The sequence below is a fragment of the Oratosquilla oratoria genome, chromosome 29 (genome assembly GCF_046742065.1).
Source record: "Oratosquilla oratoria isolate Oo_2021 chromosome 29, ASM4674206v1, whole genome shotgun sequence".
Taxonomy (NCBI): Eukaryota; Metazoa; Arthropoda; class Malacostraca; order Stomatopoda; family Squillidae; genus Oratosquilla; species Oratosquilla oratoria.
In genome coordinates, this window is record NC_134805.1 from 31,846,723 (window position 1) to 31,856,722 (window position 10,000).

At 41.9% G+C, this 10,000-nt stretch overlaps 1 protein-coding gene across 1 annotated transcript in view; it reads left to right on the forward strand.

The window, feature by feature from the left end:
• LOC143040697 (protein Wnt-4-like) overlaps positions 1–10,000 on the forward strand; it is a 333,549-nt gene that overhangs the window by 29,076 nt on the left and 294,473 nt on the right. The gene's annotated exons all lie outside the window — the stretch shown is intronic.

Here is a 10,000-nt window from a genome sequence, read left to right on the forward strand (position 1 = left end):
TGTCTAAATCTCCATGGACTCCACCTCTTTTCCCCATATTCGTGTGGTGGCTGGGGAATAAGAATACGGCCTCCGTGTCCTCATGCGTATCAGTACAAGTGACAGAGGCGAAGGGCCTTGGGATCCCCCCCACCTTTTTTTTTTTTTTTTTTTTTTTTTCCACGATGAGTCGAGACTGGATTCGCTTTGGCAACCCCCCAAAACAGAGAGGGAAATTTTTTTGACACGCACAACATTGAATTAGGTTGTTGGTGTCGTTTCCTAGACTCGCTGGCCAAACAGTCCCTTCTCCTTGAAGAACACCATGGCTGGAACGGGGCTTTCCTGCAAATCCCTTGTAGAATGTATATTGTGTTGTTGGTGTGCGCGATTGTGTACAATGCAGTCTTCCATAATGTGTTGTATAGTATGGAGTGACGTCTTATATCCTGGACAGTTATCTACGATCCGGTCTTCCCGCCTCTCAGATAACTAGGTTAGACCCTTCCCTTCTTATTCAAAAGAATTAATTACTTCACTATCGAAAGGAGCGGGGTGCCTCGGAGATGACTGGAATAGCCCTGCCCTGTTCACACTAGCAGTTTCAACCGCGGCAGTTTAATTACAGTATAAGTCAGTGGAAACGTTTACACACAACCTTGCAGTTTTTCCTTGGGTATGCCGTGCCACCGCTGTTTCCGCGTGGTTCAAACCGCTAGTATGAACAGGGCCGCAAGGAAATGGTGACTCGAGGCCAGAGGCACGAACGAGCTTAATGGATGTGTCCTTTGTAGTGAAAACCTTGGTCTGTGGTTCAGAGTCGAGGGTGAGTTGTCCTTTGTACAGGGAAGCAACATTTGCCTTTGTTTGCCAATTGATGAAGGTCATCATCAGGTACCTAGACCTTGCTTCTTAACACCAAGAGATAGTATATTTGTTTGCAAGTTAATTGTCGTTTATCTAAATGGTGAACTGCAGTTGGGATTAAGAGTTTCTTGGCTGGTTTCATTTCAGATAACTGATTAGAAAAGCTAAAGTGGTTGATTGAAGTTAATTGTTTTGAACCAGAACATTGGCCCAATCACAGGGCTAGAGTGTTGTCCGTGTTGTATTAATGTAGAAATGTTACTGTAACATAGACTCTTAGAAGGAAAAGAAGAAGAGAAGGAGACGGAGTATTTTGTGAACAAATAATGGTGCTTCTAGCCATGTACGCAATATCGTCCATCGCGCAGAAGAGGTTTTGTCATGAAAATGGTGAAGATTTAAGGAAGGCAGTAGAGCAGAGATAGTTAGATTTGATAGATATTCTTGTTTGAATGGAAATTAGTCTCCATCAAAGAATGTTGAATGACTCTGGTCCGTAGGGTTGTCACTAAAGTCCCTAAAATATCGACTAGACAAAAAGTGCAGTCAATAATCTTATACAAAGGGTGAGAAAGTGGAGGAGGAGGGGAACAGTCGTTGGTTGTTAGATATCCTCATATGAAAAAGTGGAAGAAAAATAGTCAGCGTTGATAGCGATCATGGGCCCGGTCCGGAGACTAGTTCCAGACCCTCCGGGCAGCACTTCCAGATGGTGGTGAAGCCGTTGATGGCTTTTGAAGACAAGAGGCGGGGGGGATGATTCTCTTCGACGCCTATCTTGCAGGGTCGCCATTTGCAGGAACCCATCGTTGGTCTCTCTCTCTCTTTTTTTTTTTTTTTTTTTTTTTTTTTTTGAGACACCTGGAAGTAGTTTCCAGTTGACGTCACCAATCAGACCTGTGAGGTACCTCGTTGGTTGTTGTTTTTATTCCTTCAGTACCAGTAATTGTAGGTTTTGTGTCGGAAGTGTGTAATATTTTGAAATATGTCGGAGCATCAGCCATAGTAAAAGATCCAGGAGTGAAGATAACAGTGCGGAATTGGGCGTAAAGTTTTGGTATCACCCAATTTCCCATCGTCACTGGTCAAAACCAATTCCAGATCATGGCCATTATATCAAGTAATGGGTTTTCTTGCCCAGCCTGTACGTTGTACAGATTTTCTTCCATCTGTTACACTTGACAAGTGGCTCCAAGTCGTACTCATCTGGAAGAGGGAAGAAGAAGAAAGAGGGAGAGGGCCTAGCAAGAGGAGTAATAGCGTTTTGTTGTGGACAGTATCGCGCCGAAGAGGTGGAATAATAGAGGTAGGGCCAGAGGGACGTAACCTCTTCAATACGGTGACGTGTTTTAGGAGTTTTGTTGTGTTAAAACGCGGACGATTTTCCTCAGTAAAGGGCCGGGAACTCGGGCCCGGGTGGCCCCGGGAGATCTCAATGCCTATGAGAGCGAAAGTCGCCTTATCGCTGCATGGACCCAACTGTCCGTAGATAGAAGATAATGTATAAAGGTCGACGAATGGAATAGACTTAGTAACCATGTAGTAAACGCTGAAACTATCAGTTGTTGTACGAAACTATTAGACAACTTTATTGATGGGGATGACAGGTGGTAATGGATACGGAGCTGCCTAGTGTAGGCCTTATGGTCTCTTGTAGTCTCCTTCATTCTTATGTTCTTATGTTCTCACTGTATTGACACTAGGTATAGCAGATGTTAAAAGTGATGAGGTTTTATTTATTATTGCCCTCGAGTCCTAAGAAAATGCTAGGTGACTGGTCCGTAGGAATGTCACTAAGATGTCTGTGGGTGACACACTATCACCCATTTCACTTCCGGGTGTAAGGAAATACGGGATATTCAGACATGATATATGAGTATATGGATGAATATGATTTGTACAGAGGATCGAAAGAATATTGTAACTACTTTCTCATTATCCGGACATATCTTTCATTACGAATAAATACGAAGATAAGGAACAGGGGCGAAATATTAGTGTAATGTTTGAGATGGGCGTAAACATTTTCAAAGTGTTTACGTCATAAGTCATTACTGGAAACGCTTGTGTTGTTGATGGCCTGGAACCTGCTTACGAAAAGATTTAGAGACGATCAGGACTCCTTGATGGGAGCGACTAAGTAAACGTCTTCAAAAAATTTTGTCGAACAACTCTTTATACTGACCGTTTCAGTGTCATCCAGTTGACATCTGTAAGACTGAAGTCTCCCGTTCTTTTGTCTCTGAAAACTAGTACTGTCTGTGAGGACATTATCGTGCTGATAGGACATGGAGATGGAGTAACAGAAAGGATACATAATAAAAATTATATATATATATGTCTCCCGTTCTTTTGTCTCTGAAAACTAGTACTGTCTGTGAGGACATTATCGTGCTGATAGGACATGGAGATGGAGTAACAGAAAGGATACATAATAAAAATTATATACATATATATATATATATATATATATATATGTATATATATATATATATATATACATATATATATAATATATATATACACACATATATAATGTGTGTGTGTGTGCATATATGTGTGTGCGTGCATGTATATATGTATATATACGAGTATGTGTGTGTGTGTGTGTGTATATATATATATATATATAAGATTGGCCCCAAGCGCGTATCCATGGCAAACGCTAGACCCTTCTGTTATCGTCTGATAGTGATAAACAATTTGGCTTATAGAATATTTTGGTCCTTTCATCACCAATTTCACTAATCCTACCCTTGAACACTTGTACATCTTGTACACTTTACGTAATTCAAAGACGTGTGTTTAGTATTCGACATCGTAGCTCAAATCCATAAGAAAAAGATTCAACTTTGGAATATTAAACACAGCTTCCTGTTCACGATAACCAAGCATTTCTTGTTTTATTTCTACTGTGTGCGGTATCCCAGTGGATACCGTGTCGAGCTCATGACCACGTGGTCGTGAGTTCGATTCCTGGGAAGTACTGCGTGCTTTTGTTGGTTCCCGACAGCCCTGGCCAGGCGGCGAAGTGACGCGCACATCGGCCTAAAAACCTCCAGCGGCTTACCGTAACTGACAGGCCTTGCCCTACCACGGGTTTCTCACTTCCCGCTTCGTGGGAGTGGGGATGGTGAGTTTGTGTTAAAAGATTTGTTTGTGATGTATGCATCTTTCACTCGGAGATTGGTTTGTTTCTCGTGTTTCAAATGTTCAAGTGCGTGATTTAGAATGAAAATAGTACGTATCTTATTCTTTATGTAAGTAGATTTCAGTATTTTTTCCTGCGTTGGGTTGGGTTTTCCTCCTTGCACAAATGTGATCACATATTTGGAGATGCAGGTTCCATTAGATTCCTGGTCTCATAGAGAGTGGCTTTATTGTCTCATTATTGCAAAATATATTAACACAAATATTGTGTTTTTATTTACAGGTATTCTGTCTTTAATGAAAGAAGTAATAGCTTGTGGCTTTTCATATGAAATTAGATTTATCTTGGTCTCTTGGTCTTCATTAAAAGATGTCGATATACAATGGCCGAAACAAACTAAATGATATGGTATTATTGGACAAGAGAGTATGATTTTCTACGCCAGCAATTTGCAGCAAAGAAGTGAGTAGTCTGTGAATCACGCAATGTATTCTTGTACTTGTATGACTTTACATATGTAGCGTATTTGTCGTTTCATTGTGCCGGTTGGTCAGTCTTAACATTTTGAGAATTGTGACCGACAGAACTTTTCCTCGAAAAAAAATTCTAACGCCTGTTGCTTCGGGGCTGTTTTGATTGTCCGATTTAGTTCTGCAAATAAGAAGACAATTTGTTTAAGGCGTGCAGCCAGTTTACCTCTATGATTTATCTTGAGAATTACCTGTGCGTGCATGTTTGAAATATTAAATTGTTCGCGAATATTGCAGTTGCCCCAAGGAGTGGTGTTGCCGCCCTCACGGTAACCTCTTGCATACTCATCTTGGGTCATTTTCGCATTCATTACAAGACTCGTTTGTTCGTACTTCCTGAAATATTTTTTTCCTCGTTAACTCTGACAAGCGTTGCGGCTTTTTCGTTTAGTCCTGCAGTGTTTAACTCTAAAGTCTTTTGATGATTTCCTGGTCGACGGCTTGTTGCGTCAAAGGAACGGTAGCCACGAGCGCCACTTCTCCATTTTTTGCAAGAATGTAGTTCGTTGGATATTTGTTCCTTTAGGACAGGTTTTTGTTTACTTAATCACTTGTTGCTTTTTCGCAGAGCCTTCCAGGGGGAGGAAATGGAATAAAATGATATTTGCTACTGCAATTCGTCTTTCATTTACTCGTTTATTTCATTTACTCGCCTTCTTGCTTGTATTGTTTGGTTATTCATGTATCTGTTTCTTATTTCATTATCCTCTTGCGTCCAGTTTCGTTATAGACCAAAAGTTAATATGCTTTTCCATTGCAGACAATTGCAAACCTACATATTGTATATCATCATTATCGTGTACAGACTATCCATTTACATTTTGTGTTATTTTACGATTGTCCACGTATATGCCGATTTCTTGGAGTGCCTAAAGATCTTTCTGTGTTTCATTCCGACTGCTTGAAACGGCAAGAAGCGCCATAGATTGTGATAGAGGGCACGATCAAGAACATACCATGAAGGATGAAACGCACGAGAGGCTGTTTAGCCGCTCAACCGCTGCGGCTGTTTAGCCGTTTTTATTGAACACACTACTTTTAATGGAATTGCGCGCATTAGCGGTTAAGTAACTAATGCGCGCAATTCCATTAAAAGTAGTGTGTTCTATAAAAACGGCTAAACAGCCGCAGCGGTTGAGCGGCTAAACAGCCTCTCGTGCGTCCGTAGCCTGAAGGTGTTAGTGGATGAACCGGAATCCAGTTGCCGTGGACTTAATCGATTTGGTGTCAGGCGGCAAATCCTGCGTAACTAGTAGCTATTCTGTTTGAAGCGTCTGGCCAACTGGGCTGTCTCCTTTGTATATCAAACTCACGAACCATTCAGGGCCCATGCCGCTGTGACGTAAAACTGACACAGATGCCATTTTGGGTGGCAAATATTCATGGCCGTGTCGGCCAGTTTCCCGCTTCGGACGTGACTGAGCTCAGCGACGGCAGCGCCGCTGAAGAAGAAGAAGAAAGAAAAAGGCGGCTACCCGCATCAACAATTCCCTTTCATCTTTTTTTTTTCTTTCTTTCTTTCTTTCTTCGACAGCCACTTGTAACAGCCTCGTTGATCGTCGTTTCACGCCCCCACCTCTGAAAAAAAAAATGCCGAACAGGATCTACAATAAGTTGCGTACATTTAAATTCCATCTTTCTCTCCATCTCTGGCTCGCTCATCGTCTCTCTCTCCATACGTCTCTTCATCCTTGTCTCCCTGTCTCTCTCCCCGTCTATCTCAATCTTTCTCTTTCCATGTTTCCTTTTCCATCTCTCTCTCTATCTCTCTCTCTCTCTCTCTCTCTCTCTCTCTCTCTACCCATCTATATCTGTCTGTCTGTATCTCTCCCTGACTCTATTATTATCTCTTCCACACTCTCTCCTATCTCCTCACTACCTCATCCCTTGCCCTCTCCTTGTATCTTGTCGAGCAAATGGCTCATTGTTCTCTAGGTACTCCTCAGGTGGTCTTTTGTACCTCGTTACAGAAGTTGGTCTTACGCATGACTCAGATGACATTGCCACGATACTTCAGCAATATAACAAAAGTACGGACGTAACCTTTAAGCTTTATCTGGCGATAGTTAGAATCAGAAGAATCAGTACAAAGGCGAATGGCCGAAATGATACTAGGGCTTAGAAATTCACCTTCCGAAGACAGGCTTAGACATTTAACCCCCAACACTCTCAGGAAAGGCGTAGAGTGCGGGGTGATCCCATAGAGGTATTCAAATGGGTCAAGGGCTTTAACAAGTGTGGTTCAGGCAAGGTCATCATATCAAGACAGCAGGGTAGGTGACGTAATGGATTTGAACTGAACAAATTTAGGTTTGAGAAGGTAATAGGCAAGAACTGGTTTACCAACAGAGTAGTTAATGAATGGAATAAACTTAGTTACTATGCAATTAGCGCTGAAACAATTGGTTATTTTGAGAAAAGATTAAATAACTTTATGGATCGGGATGACAAGTGGTAAGGGGCATGGAACTGCCTAGAGTAGGCCTTACTGTCTCTTGCAATCTATTCTATTCATATGTTCTTATGTATACTGTATTTAAGACGCCCTCTTTTCAGGCTGGTAGCTGAAATATGTATAAATCATTCGTCTTAGATCAGAATATTACTTCTTTAAATAGATTGGAACTCCCTGGGCTATTTTTCCTCCGAATGTTAGAGCAGATTTGTAGCTCGCAGCTTTCGCGAAGGACTCTAATATGCCGAAGGAAAATAATTTTCCTCCAGCATACCAAATCACATTCTATGTATTTTTGTTGAGAAAACTAAATGTTTTGCCACAGTGATTTTATGGTGGAAAAAGTTTTGGGAGGTTGAAGGAAAAAGAATCCAGTGTGATAACCCCTTCAGCTGGATCAGCCGAGGCACGGAGGTTACTTTATCATGGTCTATCTAACTCCTGAAGTTCTTTCAGGAGCTCGTGAATTCCCACTTCAAGGCCGTGGAAAGATTAATCAAATGATTTCTGTATAGGGGTCTATTAGTCACAAGTACTCCATTGTGTATACAGCAACGGACTTTGACTTGGAACTCTTAGCCTATGCGTAAACTGAGACGCAGGCAACACAGGCAACACCACAGGCAACACCACACCACAGGCAACACCACAGGCCACACCACAGAACAAAGGCAGACTTCCTGTTGCTTAACTGAAGTACATTTTGAACTTCTCTCACTTGAAATGCTTCTAGATATACTACATCATCATTTCAATTAAGAGAGAAGTTCAAACTGTACTTCAATTAAGCAAGCGGAAGTTTCTGCGCTGCGTCGCCTGTGTTGCCTGCGTTGCCTGCGTCTTAGTTTGAGTTTCGGCTTAGCGTCATGTGGCAGCGTGAGTTCGCAAAATATTACGATGTTGAGCTTCCCCAGGACCCACGCTGTTGGTCTGGTGCCGGATTTCCTGGTTCCTGTCCAGTCAGGATTCAGCAAAGGCAACAGAAACCCAGATGAATCTAGGGTAGTTCCTCTCAACCCAGTTTCTCATATATCCCATACTTGTACAATATCATTCCTTCATCTCAACACTGAATAGAATCTTCAAGTATTCACTAACTACCACTAGTTTACGATTAGTGGACCGCTTAGTGAAGCTTCGTGGATCTCTAGAAGTCCGGGGAATGGTGGTGGCCTCCTTCAATCCTAGTAATTGTCGATTGTTGACCCAATCATGGAAATGGTGAGGGTATGTCATTGGTACCGAAGTAGAACACGCACCAAGAGACTGATAGTTGCATCTTGCCATAGTATACGCGCAACAGCGGCGCGAGATTTTCCAGAAGGATAGAAGCGGTGGTCAAATGCCGTCCATAACAAACAAACACAACATGTCATACTGACATTCAGTTTGAACTTCTCTCTCACTTGAAATGCTGAGATAATACATCTAGAAGCATTTCAAGTGAGACGGATGTTCAAACTGTACTTCAGTTCGATAACAGAAAGTCTGCCTTCGCTTTGTGCTGTGTCGCCTATGTCGCCTGCGTCGCCTGTGTTCCAGTTTGCGCCTAGGCTAAATTTAGTGTGTGGACGTAGTAGGATTGTGTGGGACCGTCCTTGTTTATGTATGCGTTGTCTGAATAAGTTACTACAGTATGCGAGTCCAACAGGGTGTAAATATACATATAAAGCCTATCATCTCAGTATGCGTCCGAGATTCGAACTTTGGTCTCTCGTGTTTGGAATTTGTGCGTTGCGAAGAGCCTGGATTAGTTTCAGGGTATCCATGGAACTCGTATAATAACTGAACAATTATTTTCATTGTTTTTTTATTACTTACACAATGTGGTTTTTATATAATCATATATATACTTTTACTGAAGGGAGGTTCATAGTTTTTACTAGACTTTCACGGGGGTACGTGACCCAAAAAAAGTTTTAGAATCAATGTCATGGTGGTTTTAGAGGGGCAAAGTAACGGTTCGGATTACAGTATACGCAGATGCGGTACGGGATTCGCATACCATCACATGATATCTTAAAGGGATTCCATTCCGTGCTTTGTGTATGTGTGTGTGCATGCGTGCGCGTGCGTGCAAATATTTGTAATGGGTACATATACATTAACACATCCTATTTGAACATGCGCCAGACATGTTCTTGTGGTTGCGCTTGACAGCGTAACAATAGAGTCCCCTACTCTTATGAAAGGTGTCGATCATGCAACGGAATTAGGTGGAACTTTTGCGGGTCTTTTGATGATACTGTGTCGGACGTCACAATCTCAAAAGGCTCCTGTCATTAGCGGGTGCCGCTGCGGTAGTTTGGACGCCCCTTGTCTTATCGAGAACCCCGGCCACCGTCAGGCTATTTCTTGGACAGCTCGCCGTGCCTCTTCTTTGTAGGCTTTTGTATAACGACTCCCGAAACCTTTCCTTTATCTAAACCCCGGTTACCGCCGTGGACGAGCAAGTTAAAACCCGCCATGCTGTCAGGTCCTCGTCTTAAACCATTCGTGTTGAATAGAGTCGTGATTAGAATAGGTCTTTCTTGCCTTTGAATAACCTGAGACTTTAAACACATTCCCTCCTTTTTGACCACAGGCGGAAGCAGTTTCTACAGTTTATCTGAGATGCATTTTACAAGAAAATTACAGGTAGTGGTAGGACCATTTGTTATTATTTTTTAAAAGAAGGTGTCACGTTACTTCGTGAGTTGTTCATAATAGAATTCAAAATCTGAAGACCCAGTTTAGCCAGAAATGTTTTGCTGTAAATACAAAAATTGATAGGGAATGTGCTCTGGGCACGATTTTTTTTTTTTTTTTTTTTTTTTTTTTTACCTCAAGGAAGTCTTCAACGCGATGCTTTACAGGGACGAGAGTGTTGCTATTTCAGATTATGCCTTGATGTGGCGGCACACTAGCCTAGCATGCTAGTTGTTTTTGCTACTTCGTTTGAGCAGAAACGACTTCGGTTACAATGTTCTGGACTTCCGTAAAAACATCTCAACAGTGTGTCCAACATTCGTATTTTAG